The 24005-nt window shown below is 46.4% G+C and overlaps 1 pseudogene; it reads right to left on the bottom strand.

Moving 5' to 3' along the window:
* Window positions 1–3116: 3116 nt before the first annotated feature.
* Window positions 3117–6755, bottom strand: LOC125537717 (annotated as a pseudogene).
* Between the last annotated feature and the right edge of the window lie 17250 nt (window positions 6756–24005).

The raw sequence follows: 24005 nt of genomic DNA, 5'->3' as shown, positions 1-24005 counted from the left end.
AGCTCCAGTGAGATCCCTGAAGAACGTGCCAGGTATTGTCGAACCTGCCCTCCAATGCAACCATGTAGCGACGGACGTGCTCGTCCTCCTCGCTGACACGGTGACAAACTACTTCTATATATAGTAAAATAAAGTAGTTTATTAAATCAAACTAAAAATAAACTAGTTTAACTATAGTTCTATTATTTTCCTAACTAAAAATAAACTACTTTCTCTTCTTATTTTTTTCCTTTTTCCTCTATTCTAAATATGAACATATTCATAAATGACTTCTATCATTCACAATTTTCCTATACATACACAAGAAATTGACAAAGAAAATACTATGAACAAAAAAATCATTAAAATTCTATGAAAAAAATTACAACAGGAAAAAATTATAAAAATTCTATGAACAGAAAAAAATCATAAAAATTTGACATATTCGATCTTTGCATATATATGAACACATATACAAACATGCATATATATGAACATACAAACATCTTTTCATAAAAAATCTATTAACAGAGAAAAATCTAACAAAATATGAACAAATTAATTACACAATATGAAAAAATATCTGACAGAAAAATCTATGTACACATCTAAATTACTACACATCTAACAAAAAAATCTATGAAACTACAAAAAAATCTAACAAAAAAATAACTTGCTCACGGCGACGGCGTGTCGGGGACGGCGACGACGACGGCGACGGCGAGGTGCGGCGCGGGGCGAGGCAGCGCGGTGACGGTCGACGGTGAGGCAGCGGTGTATTGCGGGCCGGGGCGGGGCGGCGACGGGCAGGGGCCGGCGGGGCACTGGGCGCGGGGCGGGGGGCGGCGACGGCGTCGGGGCGGCGCGGGACGGCGCGGGGCGACAACGGCGACGGCGAGGCGGAGACGGACGGCCTGGACGCGTCGGGCGGTAGGGAAGAAGGAACTGAACCAAATTTTCGCGAGTGCCGCTTATATAGGCAGTGCATCGGTCCCGGTTCAAGGCAACAACCGGGACAAATGCCCCCCTTTAGTCCCGGTTAGAGGCACCAACCGGGACCAAAGGCCTCTTTTCAGCAGCGGAAAGGGCGGGAAGCAGAGGGCTTTGGTCCCGGTTGGTGCCTCCAACCGGGACTAAAGGGTGGGCATTGGTCCCGGTTGGAGCCTCGAACCGGGACGAATGGCCTTGTGCTGCCAGGGTGCGACACGAAAGTTTAGTCCCACCTCGCTAGCTGAGAGGGGCGCGCAGTGGTTTATAAGCACCACTGCCGCTCCCCTCTCAAGCTTCTCTCCACTGCAGGCTTACGGGCCTACTTACTACTGCTTTGCCTGATGGTCCTACTGGGCCACCTGCGGGCCTGGATCCTGGCCCGTGGTGGGTTTCTAGTCATATCCAGGCCGTGGGGGCCCAGTAGGAGGCACCATTTTTCTTTACTTATTTATTTTATTGCAGCTGTTTTTTTAGTCCCACCTCACTTTTTTCTTTACTTATTTATTTCATTGCAGCTGTTTTTTTTAGTCCCACCTCGCCAAGTGAGAGGCACTCGCAGCTGTTTATAAGCCCTGAGTGCAGAGACAATGAAGAAGAGGCTCAATGCTCACCTGCAAGTTGGTTCGCTTCAAGTCTTAGAAGCGATAGATTGACCAAAACACAGTACCAATAATCAACATTCTATATCATGAGCATGCCCAAAACACTGGCAGTGTAAAATTAACAAAAATTGACCGGGCATCAATATTTGGAAAACTGAGTTATCGGCAATAATTGGTAACAAAACTTAAAGATTGATGCAACATGTCAAATCAAATTGCAACAACTAATGTATGAGATACTTCTATTCTAAATTATTTTTTCACACAATATCCATTAGGTCCCGGGAAAAATATAGGTAATTCAAATTGAACCTAATGATGACGTGGGAGATTAGGCGGGTAAAGGAGAGCGGGTCATTTTCATGGACACCATGTCAGCAGTAGAGGGTTTCAGACAATCTTTCTTTCACGCATCCATGGACGGATAACACTCTTGATTGAGGAGACAACACAACCAGACCCATCCAGCTTTGCATGGTCTATTGTTGACACAAAGCCCATACGGTAAATTGATCTTCTCATCCACGTCTTCTTCGCCCATGATCCGACCTATGTATGGAACATCAAATGAATTAGGTGTGAAAGAATTAGCCATTGATATGGTAACTGATCATTATGGACTGATAACCATACAAGTAACAGGCAATGAAAGGTGAGAAAGAACTGGTAAATCTCTGTGGAACTGCATACATTGCACAGTAGGCGTGCAGCATAGGAGATGGAGAGATAGTAGCAAGCCTAGAGCGTAGATGTGAATCGTGTATTTGTCAATCATCTTCTGATGAAGTTTGAAAATGCTAGGAACAAGATATGCATGCTTGCTCTATCAACACACGGCCTGTATATATAGAGAAGGGAGAACTGGTGCAGAACCGATCAAGCAATAAAATAGTACCTATTAATTGGCCTGAAAAACATATTGCAGCAATTAATAAGACATCCGAGCAATCAAAACATATTTCAGTTCTGAATAAGGCATGCCAACAATAAAGAAGATTTCAACACGTGATAAGCGATTTCATTATTTAAAAACAGATTCCGACGTAACACTTAAGAAGGCATTTCCGCAATAAAAAGTTCCAACACTTAATAGGACATTTATAGAAGAGATATTTCAACGCTTAAAAAACGCTAAATGAGATATCAACACTTATTAGGATATTTCAACAATAAAAGCATATTTCACCACTAAATAAGATATCCCAAGAATAAAAATATATGTCAAAATTTAATGAGAGATTTCATCTTTTTAAAAGATTTCAGCAATTAATAACACATTTCAACACTAACATAGATTTCAACATTAATGAGACAACACGAATAGATTTCGACATTTGAAAAACTCATCCCGATAAATAATAACCATATGTCATCATTAAAATGGCCATCAAACAATTATTTGGTCAGAGGCATGAATACTGGATGGATAGACACCTGGTATTTAAGCTGACATAACACTAGAGTCAGTACTACTCGCTGTAAACAGGGAGCACAAGAAGAGAGCTACAGTTCAGCAAGTCAAAATGAGTTGCTGAATCGTTAATATTAGAGCACCGCCTCGATCCTCTGTTGGTTGTTAAACATGTAACGATGAGATTTGTGCTTGCTCATATGGAGGCCACGCATCATCCCTTTGCCTTTGTCGTGATTCTCGTTGCCAGAGCTGAGAGCTATTGTAGTTGCCATTGTCTTTGCCTTTGTCGTAGCTGCCATTCTCGTCATTGCCTTTGCCGGCGTTGCTGAACGCAACCTCCACACCGGTGAAGATGGCAAATTCCTTGCCGGGAAACATCTTGTTGCAGTCCTTGTCGGATTCCATGACATTCAAGAAGTCCACGACGATGAACCTGCCGGAACCGAGGCTGACGACAATGGGCTCGCGCAACATGTTGGGCTGCCACTCCTCTGGCAGGCCATCACGCGCCCAGATCCGCATCTTCTCCTGCGGTGGCTCCTACCCTCCGATGACGCCGGAGAGGTCAGCAACGCAGGGGAGATTGTCAGTATATAATTTTGAAAACAAAATAATTTCGGACATCACTGAAATATGCGAAATTTTGGAAATTTCGCATATTTCGGAAATTATTTCACGTTTTCATATTTCAAATTTCATTTGATTTTAATGAATTCTAACATAATTTAAATTTATTTTAAAAGCAGTTTGAATCGGCCTTCAGATTTCGGGGTTAAAAATATTTCGGGCCCCACTGAAATATGCAAAATTTTGGAAATTTCACTGAAATTTTGTTGAAATTTTTAACCCCCGAGAAGAGATGCCAAACCAGAGTCCTAGCTCGGGGACGTAATCAGCCTTGCCATGGCAGGGCATGAGCCAGTCGCCAGCTTTGCTCCACTCACAAGTCGCGATTTGGAAGCAGTAGGTGCCGGCACCCTCAGCGCCTGCAAAGATGGAGAAGCAGATGGTGTCTCCGACTAGGGCGTGGCCATGGACAAAGGCACACTTGTGGTGGGTAATCCACGGCGGTAGTGGGAGGATGTCGCGTGCCAGAACCTGTGAGATGCGGGGGACTGCCGGAACCCCTCCACGCCAGGGCCTCGAACTGCGGCTGCTCCTCTGCCATGCATGTGCCGGTAGAGGAGGCCATGGATGATGTAAATGTCGCCGTTGTCTTCGCCGTCATGGAGGTGCAAGTCGGTGGGAGGGACGAAGACGGACATCGACTTCTTCTTGAGTCCATGGAGGCTTGGCAGGGTGTCGATGCAGCGGGTGCCATTGATGACGTCGAAGCGCAGCATGCGGTTCCCACGGTCAGCCAAGACGACCTTGGTCTTCGAGGCGGTGGGCAGGAAATGAAGGGTCTGATGGTACCCCATGTAGTAGTCGAGTTGCGGTGGCCTTATGGCCAGCTCGTTTTTTGGCGGGAAGATGTTTGGGCGCCGCCGCCTCCGTCGTCGCCAGATCTTGGGTGTTGCGGATCCTTCTTCTTATCGTGTTTGGGGCACGGGCCTTGGCGGGCGTGAGCGTTGGCAGCACCTTGCCATGCCCATGCGCGGCCGCCTCTTGTGCCGTCGGGTGAAAAAAATTCATCTTGGAGAGGTCACTCCAATCGGCATAGCAAATACATGCGTTTGTGGCCGTCATATATACAACCCGAGGTTCAGGATCCTCCAGAGTAGGAGAGATAGACAACACTTGGAAGAAAACAAATGTACACATGAGATAAAAAGTTTGAGCTGAAAGTTTAATGCTTACCAAAGGCTTGCTTAACCTATTTATTGATTTATTAATATCAGCAACACAATTTTATTTAAGTACAGATGATTGTGCTACTGCACATTGAAAGGGAACGAGAAACCTATCCATTGTTGCATTTTCTCAAGATTGTTGCATTTTATGCCTCCATCCAGATAAGATAAAATCGAACAAATAACTTGAAGAGTGATTCCATGCTTACTCTCACTAGATAGAAAGAAAACTGACCGAGCCTAACATTTTCTTGAGGGTGAAACGAATGAAGCTTCAAAAAATAAACCATGATGCATATTGTGCATCATGTGAACTTCCTAACATAACAGGTTCTATTTGACTAACATAAGAGGTTCTATTTGACTAACATAAGGAAGAAAATGCAATGAACAATTGGATCGATATTGTTGCTTCACTTTATTACTTCATAAGGGCATCTCCAGCCGCGCCCCCAGGAAGGCCTCCCCAGGCGATTTTTTCGCGCCGGCGCCGAAAAAACGGCCCAGTCGCGCCCCCAGGAGCCCGATTTTCGCCGGCTTGGGCCGAAAACAGCGCCGGGGGACCCAGGCCGAACCCAGCGCGCTGGGGGGCGCCCGGGGGCGCCGGGGCGAGCTGTTTTGGCGCGAAAAAGACGCGGGCCAGCCGCGTCAGCGACTCGGCGCCTCGTCTTCCCCCAACAGCCTCGGTTCCCGCGGGGAATCAATGGCAAGGCTTCCGCCGGTCAGCCTTGCCATTGATTCCTCACAGGCGGCGCGTTCACGGGACGGCGCGCCGACGCCTCCACTCCCTCGCACGCGTACACACGGGCGCGGCCCGGCTATAAAAGCCGGCGGCCTCCGCTCACCTGCGCCCACACCAGCCCCGCCCCTCGCCGCCGTCCAACCCTTCCTCTCTCCCCGAGCGCCGCCGCCCAGCCCCTCCCTCTACCTCTTCCGAGCCCGCCCAGCCCCGCCTTCGCCATGGTAGAGCGCTTCCCCGGAGATACCGCGGCGGCCAACGGCTTCAGCCGCCGTTCGCTGCGCAAACAGGAGTCGTGGCTCCTGTTCCAGGCAAACATCCCGGCGCCGCCGGAGATGCGCGCCGGGCCGACGGGGTGGAGACTCAGCGCCGGGGGAGTGCCCATTCCCCCGTTGCCCGACGCCGCGGCGGACCCGAGGTACTTCGCCGAGGAGGTCGACATCGTGCGCGCATCCCTCACCGACGCCGAGCTCTCCCTCCCCCAGTACGCCGCCGACAACCACGCGGCCTGGGCGGCGTACTTCGAGCGCCGCCAACAGCAGCGCTTGGCGTCCACCAACGGCGCGCCGGTGGTCGGCAGCCGGCAGAACAGCGAGGGACGCTACCTCTGGTGGGGCGTCCCCGGCCGCACACTCGAGGGAGTGCTCACGTACCTCGAGGGCGGCAACGACCCGCCGTTGGCGTACCCCCAGGCGAGGGTGGCCGCCTCGGCGCAGCACCAACGCGCCGGGCCATGGGCTCCAAGAAGGTTCGGCGCGTCCTCTTCTTCCTCCTCGTCGTCCCGTTCTTCTTCCCACTCCTCCGGCTCTCCGGCGCTGCTCGGCGTCAAGGCCAAGCCCGCGGCGGAGACGCCACTCGGCCGGCGCACTCGCAGCGCTGGCATCGTCATCAACGAGGGCGGCCGGCGCGCCCCCTCGTCGGCTCCTCCGCGCTTCGTCAAGCCGAAGACGGAGCCGGGGCCGGCGCCGGTGAAGACGGAGCCGGGTCTGCCGTCGGTGAAGACGGAGCCGTGTCTGGCTCCGGTGAAGGCCGAGTTCGCCGACGACGGCGACGCCGCCCTCGAGTGGGCGCGCTAGGACTCCATTGTGATGGAGAAGGCGCGCAGCGAGAAGGAGAAGGAGCGCCAGCGCGCCGCCCTACGCCGCTTCGAGGAGCGCCGACGCGGCCGCGAGGAAGGCGGGGTCGTCATCCTTTGCGACAGCAGCGACGACGACGACGCGCTGCCGCCTGTTCGCCATGGCGACGCCGGGCAGGGGTCCAGCAGGGGCCCCCGCGTCAAGGAGGAGAAGGCCGCCGACGACAAGATGTTATGTAATTGTGAAATGATCACTTCATAATTTTGGTATGAAATGAATTATGTAAAGTAATTTCTTTTCTATACAAGATGTTATGTAATTGATGGGCTGGTGCAAGCATCTCAAAGTTGGAACATTCACCTTGATGAGATGATCAAAGCGTTTGGGTTCACGCAGACTTATGGAGAAGCCTGCGTTTACAAGAAAGTGAGTGGGAGCTCTGTAGCATTTCTCATACTATATGTGGATGACATAAGTTTGATGGGAGATGATATAGAACTCTTGGACAGCATCAAGGCCTACTTGAATAAGAGTTTTTCAATGAAGGACCTTGGAGAAGCTGCTTATATACAAGGCATCAAGATCTATAGGGATAGAGCGAGATGCCTCATAGGTCTTTCACAAAGCACATACCTTGATAAGATATTGAAGAAGTTCAATATGGATCAGTCTAAGAAGGGGTTCTTGCCTGTGTTGCAAGGTGTGAAATTGAGCTCAGCTCAATGTCCGACCACGGCAGAAGATATAGAAGAGATGAGCGTCATCCCCTATGCCTCAGCCATAGGTTCTATTATGTATGCCATGCTGTGTACCAGACCTGATGTAAACCTTGCCGTAAGTTTGGTAGGAAGGTACCAAAGTAATCCCGGCAAGGAACACTGGACAGCGGTCAAGAATATCCTAAAGTACCTGAAAAGGACTAAGGAAATGTTTCTCGTTTATGGAGGTGACGAAGAGCTCGTCGTAAAGGGTTACGTCGATGCTAGCTTCGACACGGATCTGGATGACTCTAAGTCTCAAACCGGATACGTGTATGTTTTGAATGGTGGGGCAGTAAGCTGGGGCAGTTGCAAGCAAAGCGTCATGGCGGGATCTACATGTGAAGCGGAGTACATGGCAGCCTCGGAGGCAGCACATGAAACAATATGGGTGAAGGAGTTCATCACCGACCTAGGAGTCATACCCAATGCGTCGGGGCCAATCAATCTCTTTTGTGACAACACTGGAGCTATTGCACTTGCCAAGGAGCCCAGGTTTCACAAGAAGACAAGGCACATCAAGCGTCGCTTCAACTCCATTCGTGAAAATGTTCAAGATGGAGACATAGAGATTTGTAAAGTACACACGGACCTGAATGTAGCAGATCCGTTGACTAAACCTCTCCCTAGAGCAAAACATGATCAACACCAGAATTCCATGGGTGTTCGATTCATCACAATGTAACTAGATTATTGACTCTAGTGCAAGTGGGAGACTGTTGGAAATATGCCCTGCAGGCAATAATAAAAGCATTATTATTATATTTCCTTGTTCATGATAATTGTCTTTATTCATGCTATAATTGTATTATCCGGAAATCGTAATACATGTGTGAATAACAGACACCAACATGTCCCTAGTAAGCCTCTAGTTGACTAGCTCGTTAATCAACAGATAGTCATGGTTTCCTGACTATGGACATTGGATGTCATTGATAACGGGATCACATCATTAGGAGAATGATGTGATGGACAAGACCCAATCCTAAACATAGCATAAAGATCGTGTAGTTCGTTTGCTAGAGTTTTGCAATGTCAAGTATCTTTTCCTTAGACCATGAGATCATGTAACTCCCGGATACCGTAGGAGTGCTTTGGGTATACCAAACGTCACAACGTAACTGGGTGACTATAAAGGTAGACTACGGGTATCTCCGAAAGTGTCTGTTGGGTTGACACGGATCAAGACTGGGATTTGTCACTCCGTATGACGGAGAGGTATCACTGGGCCCACTCGGTAATGCATCATCATAATCAGCTCAAGGTGACCAAGTGTCTGGTCACGGGATCATGCATTACGGTACGAGTAAAGTGACTTGCCGGTAACGAGATTGAACGAGGTATTGGGATACCGACGATCGAATCTCGGGCAAGTAACATATCGATTGACAAAGGGAATTGCATACGGGGTTGATTGAATCCTCGACATCGTGGTTCATCCGATGAGATCATCGTGGAGCATGTGGGAGCCAACATGGGTATGCAGATGCCGCTGTTGGTTATTGACCGGAGAGTCGTCTCGGTCATGTCTGCTTGTCTCCCGAACCCTTAGGGTCTACACACTTAAGGTAAGGTGACGCTAGGGATGTGAAGATATGTATATGCAGTAACTCGAATGTTGTTAGGAGTCCCGTATGAGATCCCGGACGTCACGAGGAGTTCCCGAATGGTCCGGAGGTAAAGAATTATATATAGGAAGTGCTGTTTCGGCCATCGGGACAACTTTCGGGGTCACCGGTATTGTACCGGGACCACCGGAAGGGTCCCGGGGGTCCACCGGGTGGGGCCACCTATCCCGGGGGGCCCCATGGGCTGAAGTAGGAGGGAACCCAGACCAAAGTGGGCTGGGGCACCACTCCCCTAGGGCCCATGCGGCTAGGGTTGAGGGGAAACCCTAAAGGGGGCGCCCCCTTGCTTGGGGGGCAAGCCCCCCACCCTAGGCCGCCGCCCCCCCTAGGAGATTCCATCTCCTAGGGCCGGCGCCCCCCCTAGCACCCCTATATATAGTGGGGAGAGGAGGGACTTGACACACCAGCCCTTGGCGCCTCCCTCTCTCCCCATTACGTCTCTCCCTCGTAGTATAGGCGAAGCCCTGCTACTGTGACGCCCTGCATCCACCACCACGCCGTCGTGCTGCTGGATCTTCATCAACCTCTCCTCCCCCCTTGTTGGATCAAGAAGGAGGAGACGTCTCCCGTCCCGTACGTGTGTTGAACGTGGAGGTGCCGTCCGTTCGACGCTTGGTCATCGGTGATTTGGATCACGTCGTGTTCGACTACCTCATCCCCGTTCTTTGAACGCTTCCGCTCGCGATCTACAAAGGTATGTAGATGCATCCGATCACTCGTTGCTAGATGAACTCATAGATGGATCTTGGTGAAACGAGTAGGAAAATTTTTGTTTTCTGCAACGTTCCCCAACAGGACCGACATTACGTGTACGCTTACGCGAGACCGGTTCTCCCGACGTGCTTTGCACATAGGTGGCTTGCGGGTGACAGTTTCTCCAACTTTAGTTGAACCGAGTGTGGCTACGCCCGGTCCTTGCGAAGGTTAAAACGACATCAACTTGACAAACTATCGTTGTGGTTTTAATGCGTAGGTAAGATCGGTTCTTGCTTAAGCCCGTAGCAGCCACGTAAAACTTGCAACAAACAAAGTAGAGGACGTCTAACTTGTTTTTGCAGGGCATGTTGTGATGTGATATGGTCAAGACATGATGCTAAATTTTATTGTATGAGATGATCATGTTTTGTAACCGAGTTATCGGCAACTGGCAGGAGCCATATGGTTGTCGCTTTATTGTATGCAATGCAATCGCGCTGTAATGCTTTACTTTATCACTAAGCGGTAGCGATAGTCGTGGAAGCATAAGATTGGCGAGACGACAACGATGCTACGATGGAGATCAAGGTGTCGCGCCGGTGACGATGGTGATCATGACGGTGCTTCGGAGATGGAGATCACAGGCACAAGATGGTGATGGCCATAACATATCACTTATATTGATTGCATGTGATGTTTATCTTTTATGCATCTTATCTTGCTTTGATTGACGGTAGCATTATAAGGTGATCTCTCACTAAATTATCAAGAAGTGTTCTCCCTGAGTATGCATCGTTGCGAAAGTTCTTCGTGCTGAGACACCACGTGATGATCAGGTATGATAGGCTCTACGTTCAAATACAACAGGTGCAAAACAGTTGCACACGCGGAATACTCAGGTTATACTTGACGAGCCAAGCATATACAGATATGGCCTCAGAACACGGAGACCAAAAGGTTGAGCGTTAATCATATACTAGATATGATCAACATAGCGATGTTCACCAATGAAACTACTCCATCTCACGTGATGATCGGACATGGCTTAGTTGATTTGGATCACGTGATCACTTAGAGGATTAGAGGGATGTCTATCTAAGTGGGAGTTCTTTAAGTAATTTGATTAATTGAACTTAAATTTATCATGAACTTAGTACCTGATAGTATCTTGCTTATGTATGTTTGATTGTAGATAGATGTCCCGTGCTATTGTTCCGTTGAATTTTAATGCGTTCCTTGAGAAAGCAAAGTTGAAAGATGATGGTAGCAATTACACGGACTGGGTCCGTAACTTGAGGATTATCCTCATTGCTGCACAGAAGAATTACGTCCTGGAAGCACCGTGGGTGCCAGGCCTGCTGCAGGAGCAACACCAGATGTTATGAACGTCTGGCAGAGCAAAGCTGATGACTACTCGATAGTTCAGTGTGCCATGCTTTACGGCTTAGAATCGGGACTTCAACGACGTTTTGAACGACATGGAGCATATGAGATGTTCCAGGAGTTGAAGTTAATATTTCAAGCAAATGCCCGGATTGAGAGATATGAAGTCTCCAATAAGTTCTATAGCTGCAAGATGGAGGAGAACAGTTCTGTCAGTGAGCATATACTCAAAATGTCTGGGTACAATAATCACTTGATTCAGATGGGAGTTAATCTTCCAGATGATTGCGTCATTGACAGAATTCTCCAATCACTGCCACCAAGCTACAAGAGCTTCGTGATGAACTATAATATGCAAGGGATGAATAAGACCATTCCCGAGCTCTTCGCAATGCTGAAAGCTGCGGAGGTAGAAATCAAAAAGGAGCATCAAGTGTTGATGGTCAACAAGACCAATAGTTCCAAGAAAAAGGGCAAAGGGAAGAAGAAGGGGAACTTCAAGAAGAACGGCAAGCAAGTTGCTGCTCAAGAGAAGAAACCCAAGTCAGGACCTAAGCCTGAAACTGAGTGCTTCTACTGCAAGCAGACTGGTCACTGGAAGCGGAACTGCCCCAAGTATTTGGCGGATAAGAAGGATGGCAAGGTGAACAAAGGTATATGTGATATACATGTTATTGATGTGTACCTTACTAATGCTCGCAGTAGAACCTGGGTATTTGATACTGGTTCTGTTGCTAATATTTGCAACTCGAAACAGGGACTACGAATTAAGCGGAGATTGGCTAAGGACGAGGTGACGATGCGCGTGGGAAACGGTTCCAAAGTCGATGTGATCGCGGTCGGCACGCTACCTCTACATCTACCTTCGGGATTAGTATTAGACCTAAATAATTGTTATTTGGTGCCAGCGTTGAGCATGAACATTATATCTGGATCTTGTTTGATGCGAGACGGTTATTCATTTAAATTAGAGAATAATGGTTGCTCTATTTATATGAGTAATATCTTTTATGGTCATGCACCCTTGAAGAATGGTCTATTCTTATTGAATCTCGATAGTAGTGACACACATATTCATAATGTTGAAGCCAAAAGATACAGAGTTGATAATGATGGTGCAACTTACTTGTGGCACTGCCGTTTAGGTCATATCGGTGTAAAGCGCATGAAGAAACTCCATACTGATGGACTTTTGGAACCACTTGATTATGAATCACTTGGTACTTGCGAACCGTGCCTCATGGGCAAGATGACTAAAACACCGTTCTCTGGTACTATGGAGAGAGCAACAGATTTGTTGGAAATCATACATACAGATGTATGTGGTCCGATGAATATTGAGGCTCGTGGCGGATATCGTTATTTTCTCACCTTCACAGATGACTTAAGCAGATATGGGTATATCTACTTAATGAAACATAAGTATGAAACATTTGAAAAGTTCAAAGAATTTCAGAGTGAAGTTGAAAATCATCGTAACAAGAAAATAAAGTTTCTACGATCTGATCGTGGAGGAGAATATTTGAGTTATGAGTTTGGTGTACATTTGAAACAATGCGGAATAGTTTCGCAACTCACGCCACCCGGAACACCACAGCGTAATGGTGTGTTCGAACGTCGTAATCGTACTTTACTAGATATGGTGCGATCTATGATGTCTCTTACTGATTTACCGCTATCGTTTTGGGGTTATGCTTTAGAGACGGCCGCATTCACGTTAAATAGGGCACCATCAAAATCCGTTAAGACGCCGCCTTATGAACTATGGTTTGGCAAGAAACCAAAGTTGTCGTTTCTGAAAGTTTGGGGCTGCGATGCTTATGTGAAAAAACTTCAACCTGATAAGCTCGAACCCAAATCGGAGAAATGTGTCTTCATAGGATATCCAAAGGAAATTATTGGATACACCTTCTATCACAGATCCGAAGGCAAGACTTTTGTTGCTAAATTCGGAAACTTTCTGGAGAAAGAGTTTCTCTTGAAAGATGTGAGTGGGAGGAAAGTAGAACTTGATGAGGTAACTGTACCTGCTCCCTTATTGAAAGTAGTACATCACAGAAAACTGTTTCTGCGACACCTACACCAATTAGTGAGCAAGCTAATGATAATGATCATGAAACTTCAGGACAAGATACTACTGAACCTCGTAGATCAACCAGAGTGAGATCCGCGCCAGAGTGGTACGGTAATCCTGTTCTGGAAATCATGCTGCTAGATCATGATGAACCTACGAACTATGAAGAAGCGATGGTGAGCCCAGATTCCGCGAAATGGCTTGAAGCCATGAAATTTGAGATGGGATCCATGTATGAGAACAAAGTATGGACTTTGGTTGACTTGCCCGATGGTCGGCAAGAAATTGAGAATAAATGGATCTTCAAGAAGAAGACTGACGCTGACGGTAATATTACTGTCTACAAAGCTCGACTTGTCACAAAAGGTTTTTGACAAGTTCAAGGAGTTGACTACGATGAGACCTTCTCACCCGTAGCGATGCTTAAGTCTGTCCGAATCATGTTAGCAATTGCCGCATTTTATGATTATGAAATTTGGCAGATGGATGTCAAAACTGCATTCCTGAATCGATTTCTGGAAGAAGAGTTGTATATGATGCAACCGGAAGGTTTTGTCGATCCAAAGGGAGCTAATAAAGTGTGCAAGCTCCAGCGATCCATTTATGGACTGGTGCAAGCCTCTCGGAGTTGGAATAAACGCTTTGATAGTGTGATCAAAGCATTTGGTTTTATACAGACTTTCGGAGAAGCCTGTATTTACAAGAAAATGAGTGGGAGCTCTGTAGCATTTCTGATATTATATGTGGATGACATATTACTGATTGGAAATGATATAGAATTTCTGGATATCATAAAGGGATACTTGAATAAGAGTTTTTCAATGAAAGACCTCGGTGAAGTTGCTTACATATTAGGAATAATGATCTATAGAGATAGATCAAGACGCTTAATTGGACTTTCACAAAGCACATACCTTGACAAGATTTTGAAGAAGTTCAAAATGGATCAAGCAAAGAAAGGGTTCTTGCCTGTGTTACAAGTTGTGAAGTTGAGTCAGACTCAATGCCCGACCACTGCAGAAGATAGAGAGAAAATGAAAGATGTTCCCTATGCTTCAGCCATAGGCTCTATCATGTATGCAATGCTGTGTACCAGACCTGATGTGTGCCTTGCTATAAGTTTAGCAGGGAGGTACCAAAGTAATCCAGGAGTGGATCACTGGACAGCGGTCAAGAACATCCTGAAGTACCTGAAAAGGACTAAGGATATGTTTCTCGTATATGGAGGTGACAAAGAGCTCTTTGTAAACGGTTACGTTGATGCAAGCTTTGACACTGATCCGGATGATTCTAAATCGCAAACCAGATACGTGTTTACATTAAACGGTGGAGCTGTCAGTTGGTGCAGTTCTAAACAAAGCGTCGTGGCGGGATCTACATGTGAAGCGGAGTACATAGCTGCTTCGGAAGCAGCAAACGAAGGAGTCTGGATGAAGGAGTTCATATCCGATCTAGGTGTCATACCTAGTGCATCGGGTCCAATGAAAATCTTTTGTGACAATACTGGTGCAATTGCCTTGGCAAAGGAATCCAGATTTCACAAAAGAACCAAGCACATCAAGAGACGCTTCAATTCCATCCGGGATCTAGTCCAGGTGGGAGACATAGAGATTTGCAAGATACATACGGATCTGAATGTAGCAGACCCGTTGACTAAGCCTCTTCCACGAGCAAAACATGATCAGCACCAAGGCTCCATGGGTGTTAGAATCATTACTGTGTAATCTAGATTATTGACTCTAGTGCAAGTGGGAGACTGAAGGAAATATGCCCTAGAGGCAATAATAAAGGTATTATTTATTTCCTCATATATCATGATAAATGTTTATTATTCATGCTAGAATTGTATTAACCGGAAACATAATACATGTGTGAATATATAAACAAACAGAGTGTCACTAGTATGCCTCTACTTGACTAGCTTGTTAATCAAAGATGGTTATGTTTCCTAACCATGAACAAAGAGTTGTTATTTGATTAACGAGGTCACATCATTAGTTGAATGATCTGATTGACATGACCCATTCCATTAGCTTAGCTCCCGATCGTTTAGTATGTTGCTATTGCTTTCTTCATGACTTATACATGTTCCTATGACTATGAGATTATGCAACTGCCGTTTACCAGAGGAACACTTTGTGTGCTACCAAACGTCACAACGTAAATGGGTAATTATAAAGGTGCTCTACAGGTGTCTCCAAAGGTAGATGTTGGGTTGGCGTATTTCGACATTAGGATTTGTCACTCCGATTGTCCGAGAGGTATCTCTGGGCCCTCTCAGTAATGCACATCACATAAGCCTTGCAAGCATTGCAACTAATGAGTTAGTTGCGATGTATTACGGAACGAGTAAAGAGACTTGCCGGTAACGAGATTCAACTAGGTATTGGATACCGACGATCGAATCTCGGGCAAGTAACATACCGATGACAAAGGGAACAACGTATGTTGTTATGCGGTCTGACCGATAAAGATCTTCGTAGAATATGTAGGAGCCAATATGGGCATCCAGGTCCCACTATTGGTTATTGACTGGAGATTTGTATCAGTCATGTCTGCATTGTTCTCGAACCGTAGGGTCCTCACGCTTAACGTTACAATGACAGTTATTATGAGTTTATGCATTTTGATGTACCGAAGTTAGTTCGGAGTCCCGGATGTGATCATGACGAGGAGTCTCGAAATGGTCGAGACATAAAGATTGATATATTGGATGACTATATTCGGACACCGGAAGCGTTCCGGGGAAGTTTCGGATAAAACCGGAGCACCGGGGGGTTACCGAAACCCCCCGGGGGGCTAATGGGCCTCATGGGCCTAAAGTGGAGAAGAGGAAGGGGCTGCCAGGGCAGGCCGCGCGCCCCCTCTCCCCCTAGTCCGAATTGGACAAGGAGGGAGGGGTGGCGCCCCCCCTTTTTCCTTCTCTTCTTCCACCTCTCCTACTTGGACAAGGAAAGGGAGGGGAGTCCTACTCTAGGGCCGGCCGCACCCCCCCTTGGATCCTTTATATACGGAGGCAAGGGGGCACCCTAGGACACACAAGTTGATAATCGTGATCGTTCCTTAGCCGTGTGCGGTGCCCCCTTCCACCATATTCCACCTCGGTCATATTGTAGCAGTGCTTAGGCGAAGCCCTGCGACGGTAGAACATCAAGATCGTCACCACGCCGTCGTGCTGACGGAACTCATCCCCGAAGCTTTGCTGGATCGGAGCCCGGGGAGTGTCATCGAGCTGTACGTGTGCTAAGAACTCGGAGGTGCTGGAGTAACGGTGCTTGGATCGGTCAGATCGGGAAGACGTACGACTACTTCCTCTACGTTGCGTCAACGCTTCCGCTTCGGTCTACGAGGGTACGTAGACAACACTCTCCCCTCTCGTTGCTATGCATCACCATGATCTTGCGTGTGCGTAGGAATTTTTTTGAAATTACTACGTTCCCCAACAAGGAGAAGGCGGAGGGGCGGTGCCGATGGTGTGGGAGACGGGGCGGCGATGACAGAGGTGGCATGCAGTCAGTATAATGAACCAAAAATCCTACACATAAGGATGAATATGTAATATATACACTGCATCTACCAAAGGGAAATCACCAAAATGTTACAAGAAATACTTCTACTGGTAGGCAAACAAAGATTTTCGTTGTAAATGATCTAATGTTCGCACTGCATAGCTGATATAATAGGATTTCTTCACATTATTCAATTACTGGGATGAACTACTTGTACAGGAGTAGCTTGCTGCCAACACTACTAGCTAGCTGCCAACACTACTAGCTAGCTAGATTAAACACCAATAGTTAACAAAACCTAGCTGCAGTAATCAACAACCACAAATGAGGTAGTACAAGAGCAGAATTTAACAAGTGTGCTACTCTGAATCATCATCACTGTAAATAGGAATGATCTTTCTCATGGCACAAGCACGACAAGCACAAACAAAATCACCCATGCGCATGAAACAGAGCAAGGTACTGCTATAGCAGCACAAGAGAGGGAGCTAGAGGTAGGAGATGGACGCACCGGAGAGGAGGTTGCAGTCGATGCCGAACACGACCGCGGCCGCAGTCGCGCGGTAGAGGAGGTTGTAGCCGAGTTGGACCATGTGCGGGGTGTCGTCGTGGCGGTGGATGCCCTGGTTGTCGTCATCATCCATGGAGGATGCCTACTGCTCCGAATCAAACGAACAAGTTAGAGCTAGTGTTGTTGAGCTAGTACAGAAATTAAACAAGCTAGTATAGGAGACACAGGCGTGCTGGTGCTAGTATCTACAGAAATCAATCGAGCTGGCTATGCGTGTGCGTGAGCTAGCTTAGTACGTACAGTACATGGTTGGGCTCCCAAACAAACAGAGAATGCTAGCCTCAACAGAATCAATCACAAGGTTATTTTTTGTTGTTACTAGCACTGGTAGTTGTATGTGCTGATCCATCCATCCATGCATGGACCTAACTAATGTTGTTGTATCTCTAGACCAAATGCAGCAACACAAGAAGAAGAACTAAAACTGTAGAGCACAAGTATAGATATGACGAACTACAGAACTAGCACTACATTTTGCACAGGACAGAATTAATCATGAATGGTTCTGTCGCAGTTGATGCATTTGTTGCCAAAAAGAAAATTTCGTCCAAACTACATACGCTGACATGAGCCGGTGTAATTCACACGTAATGGTGGCTTAATATGTTTTCTACCACATGTCATGTTTACTTACTAGCATCTAAGAATGGATCAGGTATGAATTAGGGCATGGATATCGAGAGCAGCAAGATGGTAGTAATGGAACAAAAAGTTCTGGCCTAAAAAAATTTGTTTGTCAAGGAACAAGATAGACAAAAAAATGGGTTTGAGAAGGTGAGTATCTCAGGGGCTGGGCTTACACATGGGTTGAGAAGGAGGTTGATCTGCTGCCACCCACACATGCATCTATCAATCAAAAAAAGAACCTTTAGGTTCTCAAAGACCTTCCTGGATCCGGCAGCAGCACGAACAGAGAAAACAGAGAGGCGTGAGGAAACCGAATAAATCAAATCAAACATCAAAGGGAGAGACAACAACCATTTATTTTGTAGCATCTTGAGATAACTTGAGAAATCCAACCAGACCAATTCATAAGCTAAATTCTACTACATTTTTGGGGGTAGCAAGCAAAATATACTAAAAAGCAGAGTCAATTCAAACTGGAGATGGACTCTAGTTCATCAATGGATGAGTGGCATTAACTGTTTGAACACCACACCATCACAGCAACAAAAGCAGTACCAAGACAAGTGCATCAGGTGTTCCATTTAGCACAAACACAAACTTCAGTGCTATGAAAAAAATACGTATAGGGCTAGTTCACTAGGCATGCAAATTTGCAATATATGCAAACAAGTTTCAATCGATCGATATTATGCAAGATACACCTAGCCTAGCTGCGGCAACCAACAAGGGCAGTCCAAACTGAGAGCTAGCTAGCTAGGAGGACCCAACATTGGAGTGCGACAGCAGTAGCACCCATTCAAAATCCAGTCAAGCATGTGTGCAAGTAAAAAATGCAGAGCAGCAGCAAATTGAGAGCGAGCCTAGGAAATCCAGGAGGACAAGGGAGGCGTGGAGGGGAAGGGAAACCTCTCGCTTGAGGTTGGGCGTCATTCCGAGATAGAAGATGCATGCGGGGGAAGCAGGACTCCTCCTCTCCCTCCCCCCTGCATCGAGTTGCTGCTACTGCTGCGTGTGGGTGAGGAAGGTAGGCACATCAGAGAAGGGTAGGGGAACAGATCGAATAGGAGATGGAGGGGCTGACCTTGATGGCGTCGGAGTAGGGCTGGAGCGGCGTCGTCCATGGCCTTCCTTTTGCTGTTCTAGCGCGAGCGAAACGACGGCGACGGTGGCATGCTGGATCTGCGAGGGAGAGGATACGAGGTGAGTAAAAGAGGGTGGGTTGCGGGGGATCTCGACGGAGAGATGTACCTGAGCCGCCGGAGCCATGCCGGTGACGCGGTGGTCGAAACCCTAGCTTAGGGGACGGTCGTGGGTGACCGGTAGAGGGTGGTCGAAACCCTAGCATAGCCCCGTCGGCGTAGATCACGTCAGCGTAGTCTTGTCAAACCGTCGGCATAGTTTAGCTGTCGGCATAGGGGCCTATGCCGACGGCTTCCGTCTGGCCGTCGGCATAGTTAAGCTATCGGCAGTGATTTTCACATGACGGCAACGGACGGCACCGTCAAAAGCGCTAACGAATCACGGGCCATCGCGTGGCAGAGGTATGCCTACGGCAAAGCCGTCGGCATAGGTGAAAATCTATGCCGACGGCTTTGCCGTTGGCATATCTCTGCCACGTGGCGGCTTGCGGTGACTCCTGGCAGCAGGGTATGCCTACGGCAAAGCCGTCGGCATAGATTTTCACCTATGCCGACGACTTTGCTGTAGGCATATCCCTGCCACGTGGCAGGCCCGGGGTAGCCCTGTGCATATCTATACCGACGGTTTAACCGTAGGCATACTTACGAACCAAAACAAAAAAATACTAGCCAAAAAGGCTAGCAATTTCCAATCCAATTATAAGACATGATTCAACAACCATGGACTTGCAAACACAGACCATAAAATATTTTTGATGTACACAACATTTTCATTCTAAGAATCCACTAAAAAAATACTAGCCAAAAAGGCTAGCAATTTCCAATACAATTATAAGACATGATTCAACAACCATGGTTTTGCAAACACGGACCATAAAATATTTTTGATGTACACAACATTTTCATTTTAAGAATCCACTACAGCATCAAAGGAGAAGGTGGAGGGGCGGTGCCGATGGTGCGGGAGACGGGGCGGCGATGACAGAGGTGGCATGCAGTCAGTATAATGAACCAAAAATCCTACACATAAGGATGAATATGTAATATACACACTGCATCTACCAAAGGGAAATAACCAAAATGTTATAAGAAATACTTCTACTGGGAGGCAAACAAAGATTTTCGTTGTAAATGATCTAATGTTCGCACTGCATAGCTGATACAATAGGATTTCTTCACATTATTCAATTACTGGGAAGGATCAATTACACATATGGATGAACTACTAGTACAGGAGTAGCTTGCTGCCAACACTACTAGCTCGCTGCCAACACTACTAGCTAGCTGCCAACACTACTAGCTAGCTAGATTAAACACCAACAGTTAACAAAACCTAGCTGCAGTAACCAACAACCACAAATGAGGTAGTACAAGAGCAGAATTTAACAAGTGTGCTATTGAGGAACGTAGTAATTTCAAAAAAATTCCTAAGCACACGCAAGATCATGGTGATGCATAGCAACGAGAGGGGAGAGTGTGATCTACGTACCCTTGTATATCGAAGCGGAAGTGTTGATGCAACGTAGAGGAAGTAGTCGTACGTCTTCCCGGTCCAACCGATCCAAGCACCGTTACTCCGGTACCTCCGAGTTCTTGGCACACGTTCAGCTCGATGACGCTCCCCGGGCTCCGATCCAGCAAAGCTTTGGGGAGGAGTTCCGTCAGCACGACGGCGTGGTGACGATCTTGATGTTCAACCGTCGCAGGGCTTCGCCTAAGCACTGCTACAATATGACCGAGGTGGAATAGGGTGGAGGGGGGCACCGCACACGGCTAAGGAACGATCACACAGATCAACTTGTGTGTCTATGGGGTGCTCCCTGCCCCCGTATATAAAGGAGTGGAGGAGGGGAGGGCCGGCCCTCTCTATGGCGCGCCCTAGGGGAGTCCTACTCCCACCGGGAGTAGGATTCCCCCTTTCCTAGTCCAACTAGGAGTCCTTCCATGTAGTAGGAGTAGGAAACAAGGAAGGGGCGCAGCCCCTCCCCCTAGTCCAATTCGTACAAGGCCTTGGGGGGGCACGCGGCCTGCCCTAGGCAGCCCCTCTCTCTTTCCCGTATGGCCCAATAATGCCCAATACTTCTCCCGGCGAATTCCCGTAACTCTCCGGTACTCCGAAAAATACCCGAATCACTCGGAACCTTTCCGATGTCCGAATATAGTCGTCCAATATATCGATCTTGACGTCTCAACCATTTCTAGACTCCTCGTCATGTCCCCTATCTCATCCGGGACTCCGAACTCCTTCGGTACATCAAAACTCATAAACTCATAATATAACTGTCATCGAAACCTTAAGCGTGCGGACCCTACGGTTCGAGAACAATGTAGACATGACTGAGACACGTCTCCGGTCAATAACCAATAGCGGACCTGGATGCCCATATTGGCTCCTACATATTCTACGAAGATCTTTATCGGTCAGACCGCATAACAACATACGTTGTTCCCTTTGTCATCGGCATGTTACTTGCCCGAGATTCGATCGTCGGTATCCAATACCTAGTTCAATCTCGTTACCGGCAAGTCTCTTTACTCGTTCCGTAATACATCATCCCGCAACTAACTCATTAGTTGCAATGCTTGCAAGGCTTAAGTGATGTGCCTTACTGAGAGGGCCCAGAGATACCTCTCCGACATTCGGAGTGACAAATCCTAATCTCGAAATACGCCAACCCAACATGTACCTTTGGAGACACCTGTAGAGCTCCTTTATAATCACCCAGTTACGTTGTGACATTTGGTAGCACACAAAGTGTTCCTCCGGCAAACGGGAGTTGCATAATCTCATAGTCATAGGAACATGTATAAGTTATGAAGAAAGCAATAGCAACATACTAAACGATCGGGTGCTAAGCTAATGGAATGGCTCATGTCAATCAGATCATTCACCTAATGATGTGATCCCGTTAATCAAATAACAACTCTTTGTCCATGGTTAGGAAACATAACCATCTTTGATTAACGAGCTAGTCAAGTAGAGGCATACTAGTGACACTCTGTTTGTCTATGTATTCACACATGTATTATGTTTCCGGTTAATACAATTCTAGCATGAATAATAAACATTTATCATGATAAAAGGAAATAAATAATAACTTTATTATTGCCTCTAGGGCATATTTCCTTCAGTCTCCCACTTGCACTAGAGTCAATAATCTAGATCACATCGCCATGTGATTTAACATCAATAGTTCACATCTTTATGTGATTGGTTCACATCTCCATGTGACTAACACCCAAAGGGTTTACTAGATTCAATAATCTAGTTCACATCGCTATGTGATTAAGACCCAAAAAGTGATCATGTTTTGCTTGTGAGAGAAGTTTAGTCAACGGGTCTGCCATATTCAGATCCGCATGTATTTTGCAAATTTCTATGTCAACAATGCTCTGCATGGAGCTACTCTAGATAATTGCTCCCACTTTCAATATGTATCCAGATTGAGACTTAGAGTCATCTGGATCAGTGTCAAAACTTGCATCGACGTAACCCTTTACGACGAACCTTTTGTCACCTCCGTAATCGAGAAACATATCCTTATTCCAGTAAGGATAATTTTGACCGCTGTCCATTGATCTACTCCTAGATCACTATTGTACTCCCTCTCTTAACACAATGTATGGTGTACAATAGATCTGGTACACAGCATGGCATACTTTATAGAACCTATGACTGAGGCATAGGGAATGATTTTCAACTTCACACCTTGGTCGGGCTTTGAGTCTTACTCAACTTCACACCTTGTAACACAGGCAAGAAACTTTTTCTTTGACTGTTCCATTTTGAACTACTTCAAAATCTTGTCAAGGTATGTACTCATTGAAAAAACTTATCAAGCGTCTTGGTCTATCTCTATAGATCTTGATACTCAATATGTAAGCAGCTTCACCGAGGTCTTTCTTTGAAAAACTCCTTTCAAACACTCCTTTATGCTTTGCAGAATAATTCTACATTATTTCCGATCAACAATATGTCATTCACATATACTTATCAGAAATGTTGTAGTGCTCCCACTCACTTTCTTGTAAAATACAGGCTTCACCGCAAGTCTGTATAAAACTATATGCTTTGATCATCTTATCAAAGCGTATATTCCAACTCCGAGATGCTTGCACCAGTCCATAAATGGATCGCTGGAGCTTGCATATTTTGTTAGCACCTTTAGGATTGACAAAACCATCTTGTTGCATCACATACAACTCTTCTTTAATAAATCCATTAAGGAATGCAATTTTGTTTATCCATTTGCCAGATTTCATAAAATGCGGCAATTGCTAACATGATTCAGACAGACTTAAGCACAGATACGAGTGAGAAACTCTCATCGTAGTCAACACCTTGAACTTGTCGAAAACCTTTTGCGACAATTCTAGCTTTGTAGATAGTAACACTACTATCTATGTTCGTCTTCCTCTTGAAGATCCATTTATTATCAATGGCTTGCCGATCCTCGGGCAAGTTCACCAAAGTCCACACTTTGTTCTCATACATGGATCCTATCTCAGATTTCATGGCCACAAGCCATTTTGCGGAATCTGGGCTCATCATCGCTTCCTCATAGTTCGTAGGTTCGTCATGGTCAAGTAACATGACCTCCAGAATAGGATTACCGTACCACTCTGGTGCGGATCTCACTCTGGTTTACCTACGAGATTCGGTTGTAACTTGATCTGAAGTTACATGATCATCATCATTAGCTTCCTCACTAATTGGTGTAGTAGTCACAGGAACATATTTCTGTGATGAACTATTTTCCAATAAGGGAGAAGGTACAATTACCTTATCAAGTTTTCTACTTTCCTCCCACTCACTTCTTTCGAGAGAAACTCCTTCTCTAGAAAGGATCCATTCTTAGCAACGAATGTCTTGCCTTCGGATCTGTGATAGAAGGTGTACCCAACTGTCTCCTTTGGGTATCCTATGAAGACATATTTCTCCGATTTGAGTTTGAGCTTATCGAGATGAAACTTTTTCACATAAGCATTGCAACTCCAAACTTTAAGAAACGACAGATTAGGTTTCC

This window comes from Triticum urartu, chromosome 2 (assembly GCF_003073215.2).
Source record: "Triticum urartu cultivar G1812 chromosome 2, Tu2.1, whole genome shotgun sequence".
NCBI classification, from domain to species: domain Eukaryota; kingdom Viridiplantae; phylum Streptophyta; class Magnoliopsida; order Poales; family Poaceae; genus Triticum; species Triticum urartu.
This window is presented reverse-complemented; position numbering and strand designations above follow the sequence as displayed.